This window comes from Muntiacus reevesi, chromosome 10 (genome assembly GCF_963930625.1).
Source record: "Muntiacus reevesi chromosome 10, mMunRee1.1, whole genome shotgun sequence".
In the NCBI taxonomy this organism is placed as follows: Eukaryota; Metazoa; Chordata; class Mammalia; order Artiodactyla; family Cervidae; genus Muntiacus; species Muntiacus reevesi.
This window is the reverse complement of record NC_089258.1, coordinates 61,015,739-61,027,738: the sequence shown is the minus strand read 5'-3', so window position 1 is coordinate 61,027,738 and position 12,000 is coordinate 61,015,739. Positions and strand designations below refer to the sequence as shown.

General features: G+C 41.8%; 1 protein-coding gene across 2 annotated transcripts in view; it reads right to left on the bottom strand.

Moving 5' to 3' along the window:
- Positions 1-7,155, bottom strand: part of MTUS1 (microtubule associated scaffold protein 1) — a 187,131-nt gene extending 179,976 nt beyond the window's left edge. The window contains exon 1 of one of the 2 annotated variants that reach the window (XM_065901479.1): positions 6,921-7,155. The gene's annotated coding sequence lies outside the window, so the exon portion shown is untranslated. Of the gene's footprint in view, positions 1-6,202; positions 6,422-6,920 lie in introns of those variants that run through there. The other variant, XM_065901478.1, reaches the window with a different exon arrangement.
- Between the last annotated feature and the right edge of the window lie 4,845 nt (positions 7,156-12,000).

Sequence of the window (12,000 nt, the reverse complement as noted above, 5' to 3'; positions counted from 1 at the left end):
TTTTTTTTTTTAAATTTTAACCATGCCTAGTGCCATGTGGGATCTCAGTTCTCTGACTAGGGATCAAACTCTCAAGCCCTGCATTGGGAGTTCTGAGTCCTAAACTGCCAGAGAAGTCCCTCTCCCATCTCTTCTTGATTTCTTACCACCAAGGAAGATGTCTGAAGTTCTCATCTGAATTTATGGACAATTTAGTTAGGTTAGGAGAAATGTACAAATATGGTTCAAATCAGTAGTCTACCTAGGAATGAAATGACTACAGTGTAGCAGTTTACTGTACAAGAAAAAACAGACCTTTCATAGGACAAGGAGGTTTAACTGGTAGTTATTCTGGTAAATAACTCAATCAACTTGACAGGTTGGGAAAGGGAGGGTGAGTTCACGTATGAACATTGCCTCTTAGACTGCTTGTATCTATATCGGCTTCTATTTTTGTTCCATGAAGCTAGCCAAGAGAACTATATTTTTAAAAGATGCAGTTTCAACTTGATACCATCAATTGTTGCCAACTATCAAGAAAATCTATGAGACAAACATAAAAGAGAATTTCTCATTTGTCACTGAACAATGAGAAACACATCGTATGACGTGCTTATCAGAAATAAGATGATGAAATATTGGCTTTTCCTTCAGAATTGTGATGTATGTAAATAATGTCTGAGTTAAATATTAGCAAGTTGGCAGTGCAGAAAAAGCATGGAAGACAAGCTAACAACCAACAGCCAAACATGAACCATAAACATTAGTTAAGCTATAGGTTAATTTACACAAGAATATATATTTTTTCACCTCTCCTCCTTCCTCTTTTGATAAATGACTCTCTCCTAGAGGGGTTCCTTTCTCAACGCCAAGTGAGGACACAAAATGCCCTAAAATACTTTGGTTCCTTGCAGAAGATTTGGGTAATTATGAATGATTGACCCTCAAACTCAACACTCATGTTTTCTTGGCATTTAATTTAAATATAAATTGACAAGGCACAATTTAAAAGAATGATAAGTTAATTTAATGGCTTTAAAAATCCTCTCCCCGGGACTTTGCCTGGTAATCCAGTTGTTAGGAGTCCGCTGGCCAATGCAGGGGACACGGGTTCAATCCCTGGTCCGGGAAGATTCCCCATGCCTCAGAGCAGCTGAGCCCTTCTGCCACAACTACTAAAGCCTGTACACCTAGTGCCTGTACTCTGCAACCAGAGAAAGCCCCTGCTCAGCGCAACAAAGACCCATGCTGTCAAAAATAAGTAATAGTTAAAAACAAAAAAACGGGACTCCTTAAATCGAGGGCTGACCCCTTCCCCGCTGTTTTGTTCCCAGTCCTGGCTCTCCCTTGCGTTGTGTGTACAAAGTGGCGGAGCTGGCCAGGCCTGACCTTCCGCTCAGCAGTTCTTACTGAAACACAAAACCCGTACAGTTTCAGACAAAATGACACCATCTGGAAGCATTGGGTCAGCTGAAAAGTTCACTCAGGTTTTTCTGTAAGGTAGTATGAAAAAAGCCAAGCGAACATTTTGGCCAACCCCAAAATTTTTCGCGACCGTCTACCCTTTCCCGCTTGAGAAACTCAGGACTCACTCTCCATCTTCCTTCACAGCTCACAAAGAATCGAATCAATCCTGAAGACGTCAACGTCTCCTTAAAAGAAACTTTAACTGCCTTTAAAACTACCTGTACATAGTTTAATAACTTCAAAGTGAAATAAACTTTTTTAGGTTAGACTAAGGGTAGGATGTGTGATTTTTCTTTTACTCATGTAACTCATGAGTACACAAGAACATTTATTAATTTAGATTTGGGCCTATTGGCAAGGCCTAAATGCAGTTTATCTTTAAGTAAATACACTTTTACTTCTCTTCAATGAGGGGCTTAAACTGAAGGCTAAGGAAAACCTACTAGTTTTAATGAACAAAGTTACTTTGGAATCAAAGATTTACATGCAAATATGTACTTCTACAACGCTTGAATGCTATTTACTTAAAATACCATTAGTTTCAACCTTGTTTACACTCTAAGGTTGGAGAGCAAACCCTTTTTTTCCCCTTGATTGTATAAAAGTTAGACATCAGGGCAGTCACAAGTTGCAAAATTACTTATGGTATATGAAAATGAAGCTTTATTGTACATAGTCAAGAGTAGCCCCCAAATCTGTCATCCCCAAAATGGAAAAGTCTTTTTCATCTTGAGCCAAATGAATATGAAAAAGTCATGCATTAAGATCATGAATAACTACCCACATAAAAGAGTAGTACCTGCTGATTTCAAAGAATATTGAAGTCAATCTAAAAGGGAAACTACCATGAGGGCAATCTTTCATAAAACTTGCTTAGAAATAAATTTTTAGAGGTTGCCAGTCAAACTGAGTTCCGGGTTATACTGGATATCCTAAGCCAACTCTGGAGAAGCCCAATCAAAGCAGGCTTTTCTGAACCACATTTCAGGTTGGCTAATGTCACACCAAACCATTCAATCCTTCTCTTCCTTCCTTCAAGGCAGGATCACTCATCCTCGGTCCCTCTTCATCTCCTGTGGAGTCCACAAGCCCCTGCTGCCCAGGTACCTGCCCGCTAAGGGGCAGTGGCCACTTCCTTCTGACTCACGCACCTCCAGGCCCAGGCCCATTTCCAAGTGTCTCCAATCACACACACCGTATACCAGTCTCACCCTCATACTCATATATGGCCCTATGGCTTATCGTTAGACTGGAAAAGATGGGAAGTGAAAGGCAGAAACTCAGGCTTTTAGGGACAGCAGTCTGAGTGAGGCTTTTAACACCGTCAGGGCATATTAAAGCTTCTATAATAGGGAAAGATAATTCAAGTTTTGAAAATCAGAAGGGTCCCCCCCCAACTTCAAATAAATAGTTTAATCTGTAAGTGGTGTTAAAAATTAACCTGGAAAAAAAATTAACTTGGAAAAATTTTCAAATTACATATACATCTTATCAGACATCAAGACACGACAAAAATCAATAAGTCAGTATGCAAAAACAAAATGGATATGAAAAGAAAAATTCTGGCAAAATAATACTACTGCATGCTGCAATTCATGGGGTCGCAAAGAGTCAGACACGACTGAGCGACTGAACTGAACTGATCAATGGATTACTGAAGATAAACGGTTGTGAGCCTAGTTTACATAATCATAGAACAGAACTGAAAGGCTCATTCCCTGCAGTTTAAAACTTTCCTCTCTGATTTCAAAGGATGCTGTTCTGAATGCTGCATACCATGCACAACACTCCCTCATCAACAGTCCACTCGGTTCTGCAACAGTCTCTACTCCAAGACGTGGAGATTCTAATACATTTGAAAATTCTGGAGAATTCTCTTAAGGGTCGTCTTGTGCCAGTGTCATACATAATGCTTAGCCTATGATTCAGAAGTGTTAAACGTTTTTTGTTTTTGAGTAAGTCAACTGGCTTGCCTATAATAAAGTACAGAAAGAACCATAAGTCAGAACCTCTATACACCTGTGCTGTTTGTCTTTATAAGACAAAGACAAAACAGGGGGAGAGATATTTGCACTAAGAAAGGCAAAAGTTTACTATCTATAAAAGGCTCTTATGAATTCATAGAAAAATACTAATATCTCCAGGAGAAAAATTTGGCACTACATTCAATTTAAAGGGAATAAAAAAGGAAAACAATTAGATTTTTTTTATATTCAACATCATTTGGAAACAAAAAAATGAAATTTAAATACTAAGATAGCGCTGTTCACCTATAAGACTAGCAAGAATTATTTTTCCATTGCAGGATAAGTTTCCACATGAACAAAAATACAGTAACACAGGTACTCTCACAGAGTGGGAACTGGTGGGAACAAGCTTTGGTAAAACTTTTTTTTTTTTTGGAAAGTAGTGGTCACTCTGTATTGATAGATGTTTGGGCCATCAACTATCTTGCAGATGACTCTATTCTAAGGAAACACAGGAGCTACATACAAAGTTTTACAGAAGTTATTTGTTGCACTAGGTTCCCCAGGTGGCACAGTGGTAAAGAATCTGCCTGCCAGTGCAGGAGATCCATCCCTGGGTCAGAAAGATCCCCTGGAGGAGGAAACGGCAACCCACTCCAGTATTCTTGCCTGGAAAATTCCATGGACAGAAGAGACTGACTGGCTATAGTCCATGGGGTGGCAAAGAGTCTGACGTGACTGAGTACACATGATTTGTTGCATCAGTATATATTTAATCATAGGAACGAAATAAATGAAAAGTTCAACTATAAGGAAATGGTTACATAAATTGTTATATCTATACAATGTAACATTATGTAGCCAGTAATAATATATAGAACTGTTCAGTTCAGTCCCTCAGTCTTGTCCAACTCTTTGCGACCCCATGAATCACAGCACGCCAGGCCTCCCTGTCCATCACCAACTCTCGGAGTTCACTCAAACTCATGCCCATCGAGTCAGTGATGCCATCCAGCCATCTCATCTTCCATCGTCCCCTTCTCTTCCTGCCCCCAATCCCTCCCAGCGTCAGGGTCTTTTCCAATGAGTCAACTCTTCGCATGAGGTGGCCAAAGTACTGCAGTTTCAGTTTGACATGGAAATCTTGTCACATGTTAAGCAGAGAAAAAATCATGCAACAGTTATTAACTACAGTTACACAGTTTTGCATAAACTATAAAAATGTAATAAATAAATCTGCTACACGTTAACAAGTATAAAGAAAATACTGTAATTATCTTTGGATGCTGGAATTAGTTAATCCTTACCCTTTTTCTGAATCTACCATTTTTATACTGCAAGCATGCATTACTTGGAAATCATAGCAAACCAGGCCAACAGAACAGGGCTATTAAATGACATACTTTTTAAATGTTCAAGGCTAATAACTGCAGCTTCACTTCCAAGAAATACTGAAAGAACTCCAGCACTGTATAATCCACTGAATTATTGATACATAATTAAAAGATGCAGCTCTTCTACAGCATTATTTGTCCATATATATAATGCTAAAAATAGGTAGAAAAGTTGATGCATGTTAAATGTTATATAAACAAAATTTCATTCCCAAGTATTTTTTAAAAGTACATCTATCTAATCATTTCTTTGCATAACTTATGGAATACTGTACTTGAGGGAAAAAAATAAAACATTTTATACATTGTAAAGCACTGTACAAACAGGGCATCATTGTTTCAATTTAAATTGCCTATCATTTCCTGCCCTAATTATCCCTGAAGAAGTTTGTCTACAGAATAGCAATTTGAGCTATGTAATTCCTTTCAGGGTTAACCACACACTCTTATCTGAGAGTATCTACACTCCTTAAGAAGGTCAAAGGTTCCCAGGAAGGAGAGCCTCATTTTTAAAAATTCTCCTGCCTCTTAGCTTCCCCTCCCATCTTCCCTCCACGCCTAACACGGCCACGCTCACCTTTCAGCCCAAGGGCCCAAGGTTTAACGTGACAATGATTGAATTCCTATCACCTGGCCAAACACAAATGCTTTCATCTCCCGTTTTGCCTAAGACTTGATTCAAACAAAGGAAAAAAAAAAAAAGATTTCCTAGTACACCGAGTCCTTAAAACAAATAGTAGTTAATAGAATGTGTGAAACTTTATGCAGGCTAAGTGAAGAATTAATCTCTTCATTCCTACTCCAAAATAAATGAGTCCAAGCCAAAAATCAATAAATAACGTAGTATAAAAGAGCAAGTCTGAAAAAGAAGAGGGGAAAGGTTTCTTTAAGGTAGGTAAACACCTAAGTCCACCAATAACTCGAGTTAATCTGGTGACCTTAGTTGAGAGTTGGAGTTTTCTAAATAGCTAGGAAAGCACATGCGAACCTCAGGAAGTAATCAGACCCAGGCGATGGGCCTTGAGAACTGCCGCAACCCCAAGAATGCCCTATTTCCAGCTCGGATCGACCGAGCTGAGAATGGGCCCCAGCGAACCGCCGAGCGGGACGGCTGAGACCGGCGGCCCAGTAGGGTCAAGTGTCCGGTGGGCGGCTTCCGGCGGAGGACTTGTCAGTTTGCGAAACTGACTCCTCTGGGAGCTCCTTCGGTCACTTTCAAGGTGACAGCTAGGAGATCCGCATCCGTCCCTCCCTCGGTGCCGCGCTGCCCCCACGTGAGACCAGGCGTCCGCAGCCTCCGCAGCTCTCCCCCAACTCCTGCACTCGAGGTCCCAGGACGCCCCCCACCGCCCGGCCCAGATCCCCTCCGCGCACCGGCACCAACCCCGTACTCACCCACAGCGCAGACGACCCGACCCCGCGCTGCGCAACCCAGACGCCGAGCCCAGGCGCCCCTCGGACCTCCGGCGGAGGCGCTCCAGGCCCACCAGCGAGGCTCGCGTGCACTCAGGGCCGGGCGTGCACCTGGGCACCCCGGGGCTCGTCCCCCACCCCTGCCCCCGGCCGCACGCCGGCCGCCGCTGCAGCTGCCAGGCGGGAACCCCGAGTCCGGGGCGCCCCCAGCTTCCCCGCCTCCTCCCGGGCCGCCGGGGGTGGAGCCAGGGCGGGGAGTTGGGGAAACTTGTAAATAGGCGAGCGCGGCCGCCTGCGCCCCCCTCGCCCGCCCGCGGCCCCTCTCGGCGGCCCCAGCCTGCGCCTCCCTGAAGGAGACAAAGGCAGGGCGGCCGCCGAGGGGGCTGCGCCCCCCACCTCCCCAAGAAACCTGAAAGACGCGCGAGGCCGAACCTCAAGACGCCGGCCCCGCAGGCTCCAGGCGCTCGGCTCAGCGGACGGGCTGGCTTCCGGCTCTCTCTCCCGGGCTGAGTACCCATCCACCCCGCGCCCGCGGCGCCCGCTCCGGCCGAGATGCACCTGTTGCCACGTGCGACGCGGGCCCCGCGGCTGCTGCCCGCGCACCTGGAGGAACCGCGGGTCCGGGACCACAGCGGTCAGAGGCGGGCGGCCCGAGCTCGGCCGCGCCCCCAAACCTGGCCGGCTGTCGAGCGGATCTTACCTCCCACTCCCCTCCTGTCACCTGAGTTTTCCGTGCGAGCTCGCGGGCTTCCCGCTAGCCCTGGGGCAGGGCCGCGGGGGCGGGACGGGCTGCGGGAGGGAGAGGCAAGGGGACAGAATTGTCTGAGCGGAGGTGTGCGAGCAACCAGCAGTGATTTTGTCTTCAGAGTGTCCCGACTCCAGATAGGTATTATCTTTGTGCTTCTAAGCGGTTAACTAGCGAACACCTAGTACAGGTTCAACCCAAAAGAGTTCCTGAAGACCCGCGGGGGGGGGCGGGGAGGGGCGCGGGGGGGGGGGGGCGGAGACGAGGCCCAACCCACTTTTCTCAAAACACAAATTAAGTCCCTTTTACTAAACTGAACAAATGTCATCCATAGCTATTAGACCCGTAGAATATTTTCCTTATCGGCATATTTTAAATACAAAGCTTTTCCAAAGAGGCTAGTCCACCTATGAGAGATGTATTAATAACGTTATTGAATTATTAAATGTCAGGCAACTTGACTCCAAATTTCTTTGAAATGTTAAAATTACCTGGTTTGGATTTCCCAAAAGCTTTTCAAGAGAAGTGAGTTTTTTGTTTGGGTTTGGTTTTTTCCTTGAAAATTAAGCTGATGATACTGTAATTGACAAAATTTTCTATACTGTCAATATCAGATCAACTAATAGATATATTGCCATTTACTGTTGTAAAGCCTTTTCGTTGTACAGTATTCCATTAGTTCTTCAACAAGATCCAGTGATAAATAGGTCAGATTATTACCTCCATTTTTCAAGTGAGGAGAGGGAAGCTCAGAAAAGTCAAGCGACTTGCTTAAGGTCACACAGCTAGCACAAACTAAGCTGACCTAACTCCTAATCTTTTTATTCCATTACCTGGAGGACAGTTCTTTGAGATTATTTTTAAAGAGATACAGCACTAAACACCATTGAATAGTTCTTCCTTATGCAAAAGCACCAAAAAAACAACAGAGATTAAAACAAAGCAGTAACATTGTTTCTGCAGGTCATGAGGCAAATATGCTAATTAGCAACATGCCTCCTGTCTAAGCAGACTACTCCTAGTGTTAAACATATTATTTAATCTTTGTAACCCTCATGTGACCCAGATGACTTGGTCCAACCTCCTACAGTGCTATTGTGTGGCTTAGTTATATCTATAAATATAGAACCTGTTTTACTTCATTTTTCCATGGTATGGATTGAAGGCAAAAAAACAAAACTAAACCTCCTAAGTATTTAGAAGCAGCTTTTACGGCCCTTGGGGAATCTGAAACTTAGCTTCTAATTGCATTCACATAAAAACAGAAGTTACCTTCTAGGGACATCATCTGGGACTCTGTCAAGGCAAACATGCTTGAAATGGGGCCTGCTGCCTTTTCTTTCCTTCTTGGTTCTGGGCATGGTGCCATGGTCTTGATCTCTGAACTCTAATGTTAACCTGATATAGACTCCAGGAACAATACAAAGGGTGATAATAATACCACATGACTTTGTAGTCCTTTGTCCTTAAAAAGATTAGCATTTTTTTCTCCATTAGAAAGGTGCAAATTAAAACTACACTGAGAAATCACTTTTCACTTACCAGATTGACGCTGACAAAGATTGGAAAGTTTGATAACCTCTGTGTGTTGGCAGAAGTGTGGAGAAACAGTCACAGTGCAGATTATCAATGTAAATTAGAATGATCTCCATCAAGGGCCATTCACAATACCTAACAAAATTATAAAGGCACATAACCTTTGAGCATGTAAGTCTACTTATAAGAATTCATCTTACAACACATGTGAGAAATGGCAGGTGTATATAAGCTTGTCCATTTCAGCACTTTTTATAACAAGATTTTTAAAGTACATTCATTATTAAGACTGGTAAATTACTGATACAGCTATAAAATGACATCTGGGGGCTTTCCTGGTGGTTCACATGGTAAAGAGAATCTGCCTGCAATGCGAGAGACCCAAGTTTGATCCCTGGGTCAGGAAGATCCCCTGGAGAAATGGCAACCCACTCCAGTATTCTTGCCTGGAGAATTTCAGGGACAGAGGAGCTTGGTGGTCTACAGTCCATGGGACAGTAAAGAGTCAGACACAACTGAGTGGCTAACACACTATGAAAGCTTAAAAAAAAAAGAAGAGAGCTTTTTAAACTTCTATGAATTGATCTCCAAGATTCATTATGTGCACAAATTTTTAAATTCAAAACAATTATGTAATAGTGTATTTTCTATTAAAAAGGGGAAATTGTATACAGTTGTTTGTTTTTAGAAGCATAATATGTCTCTGAAAAGATATACCAGAAACTGGTAAAATTGGTTGATTTTTGGGAAGAGTAGCTGGGTGGCTGGAGGGCAGGATTTGAAGAAAATTTGAAGAAGATAAACTGCATTAGATATAATTTTGTACTTTTTGAGTTTTGAATGATGTAAATAATAGTACCCATTCCAAAACTTAAAATTTTTCACCACTTGAAGTTTTGCCATCAGGAATGGCTCAGATTCCCTCCTTACTAATTTAACTTACAGATAAAATAAATGATCAAATTTCTCATGCATTAATGGGACAACAGCAAAATTCTCAATAGATGCTTTCAAATTATTTGTTCTCTAGTTTATCTAAAGAGGAAGGCTTTAGTACATAAAATTCTAACATGCTGTGATTATGGTGAAGATGATGAGCTAGCAAATTCCTCAGAATTTTATTAACAGTGACATCTCCCTGGGGCAGAGCTTCCAGCTAATTTTCCCAAAGTCACATTCAATCAGAAATGAAAGAAGGAGTTCAGGCTAGTTCCCAAGAGGGATACTCTAGTACCATTGATTTGAGTGCAGAGGAAGTAATTCTGTGGGAATTCCATGGAGTCATTTTACTCTCAAGTTTGATATCTTTTTTTTTTTTTTTAATTTGGAAAAGATCCTGATGCTGGGAAAGATTGAAAGGAGAAGGTGGTGGCAGAGGAAGAGATGGTTAGACAGCATTATTGATTCAGTGGACATGAATTTGAGCAAACTCCAGAAGATAGTGGAGGACAGAGGAGCCTAGTGCGCTATACAGTCCATAGGGTTGCAAACAGTCGACTAGTGACAGAGTATACTATCACTTTGGAGGAGGAAATGCAGTGTATCTTGCCTGGAGAATTCCATGGACAAAGAAGCCTGGTGGGCTACAGTTCATGGGGTCGCAAAGAGTCAGATATGACTGAACAACTAATACACACACCGTACCATCACTTCATTGAACAAGGGAGCCGAACAACTCACAAAGGCAGGCACAGTAAAATTTTAAAATAAATATTTACAAATATAAAATAGAATCCAAGGAAAAGCAAACAGCTAAGAGTAAACATATCCCTGAGTAACAAATTAAACCAGTGTGCTTCTTGGTAGCCAAGTGTCCCAACCAGTTACATAACAGCCATTTTTCAAAAGGGGTTGATCGTTCCTCAGTGGAAGCACTGAGTTTCCCAGCACTGAATTCAAAGAAAAAGATTTTTTCACTCACATTTCCAGTCAAGACTACTGAATGGAAAACAATAATACATTGTTGATTATACTGTAAGAACCTTTTATGTAGTTGTTTTTGTAGTCACTTTAAATAAAACCCAAAATATTATAACGAAACTCAACAAAGGTATTCACCCAATCAGGTACAAGGTCAGTGTCAATCAAACCTAGTGTGAACAAGGATTGACTGGAAACAGATGTGACTGGACTGCAGTTCCTTACTATCTTCTTCAGAAAATCAAACATACTCACAGTCAGATTTTTAATGTCTCCACACATCCTTCACCTTAGAGACAGATGTTTCTTTATACAACATTCCAGAAATTTCTAGTCGGCCAGTCATCTGATAATTATTAGAAGTGATGCTCAGTTGCTTTAGTCATGTCTGACCCTATGGACTGTAGCCTGCCAGGTTCCTCTGTCCATGGAATTCTCCAGGCAAGAATATTGGAGTAGGTTGCCATTTCCTTCTCCAGGGGATCTTCCTGACCCAAGGATTGAACCTTCATCTCTTGAGTCTCCTACATTGCAGGTGGATTCTTTACCACTAGCTCCACCTGGGAAGCCCCTAGATGTGACAGAGACACAGAATGCTGGAATTTTGTAATGCTGTAGATTACTTTTTCCCTATTTTTGTTAATAGAAAGATGTACATTACAAATTGCCATATGACTTTTGTTACTTGTATCCCAAGATCATGAGACTTGCAAAGTCAAATGTTCACACTGACCAACTGTAGCTATGACTGCAGAGCAAGAAAACATCATCACAGCAGTGAATGGTCTTGATTTATTTACAAATAATTCTTAGGTTCCTAATTATCCATTCTTCTTCTCAGTGGGCTTGGAGGCTCAAGTGGACACCCCTCTCTGTGTTCCAGAAGGGTGATATCAAATTAGGGATGTTCTAGTGTAGAAGTCTGCAGATTAATAAATAAAGTATCTCAAGAAAGAAGAGTTTCTTGTGAGTTCAGAGCCGTAGAAGTTATAAGGAAATATAGCTTTCTCTTACCAAAATGACTTGAGAACATCTAAGAAACTTCTCCATCCTCTCATAAAATGGAAGGCATCTTCAACAGCCCTTTTATGCCATTTATAGACTCGGTAGAAGGAATCATTCTTATAGCATGATGCCAAAATTATTTTAGCTCACGCACAAACAAGTTGTTCTGTAATTGTGCTTTTGACCACTTCATATTAGGAAAAAATTAAAAAATATATAGCACCACCACTTTGTTATGAAATCACTTTGAAAATGTTTACTTGGACTCTTTTAAATGTCATGACTAAAGAAACTACTGTTGTGTGTAATCCACACTTGACAGTGAATCATAACTGTGTCACACTTGGACTTGGTTAGCCTTTGCTCTGATCTGACAGTCTTTCCTTAAAAAGTGGATGTCTTTTCAATTGCAAACTATTCATTGCTTCCTGAAAAATATAATAACAAGTTTGTGACTCTGAAATCCTAGATCTCTGAGACTACCATAGTCTCCACTTAGACTTTTTAAATACGCTTTTAATTTATGCCTCTGGCCTTATGCTCCTGGCCAAATGCAAGCCTTGAAAGGGCTGGG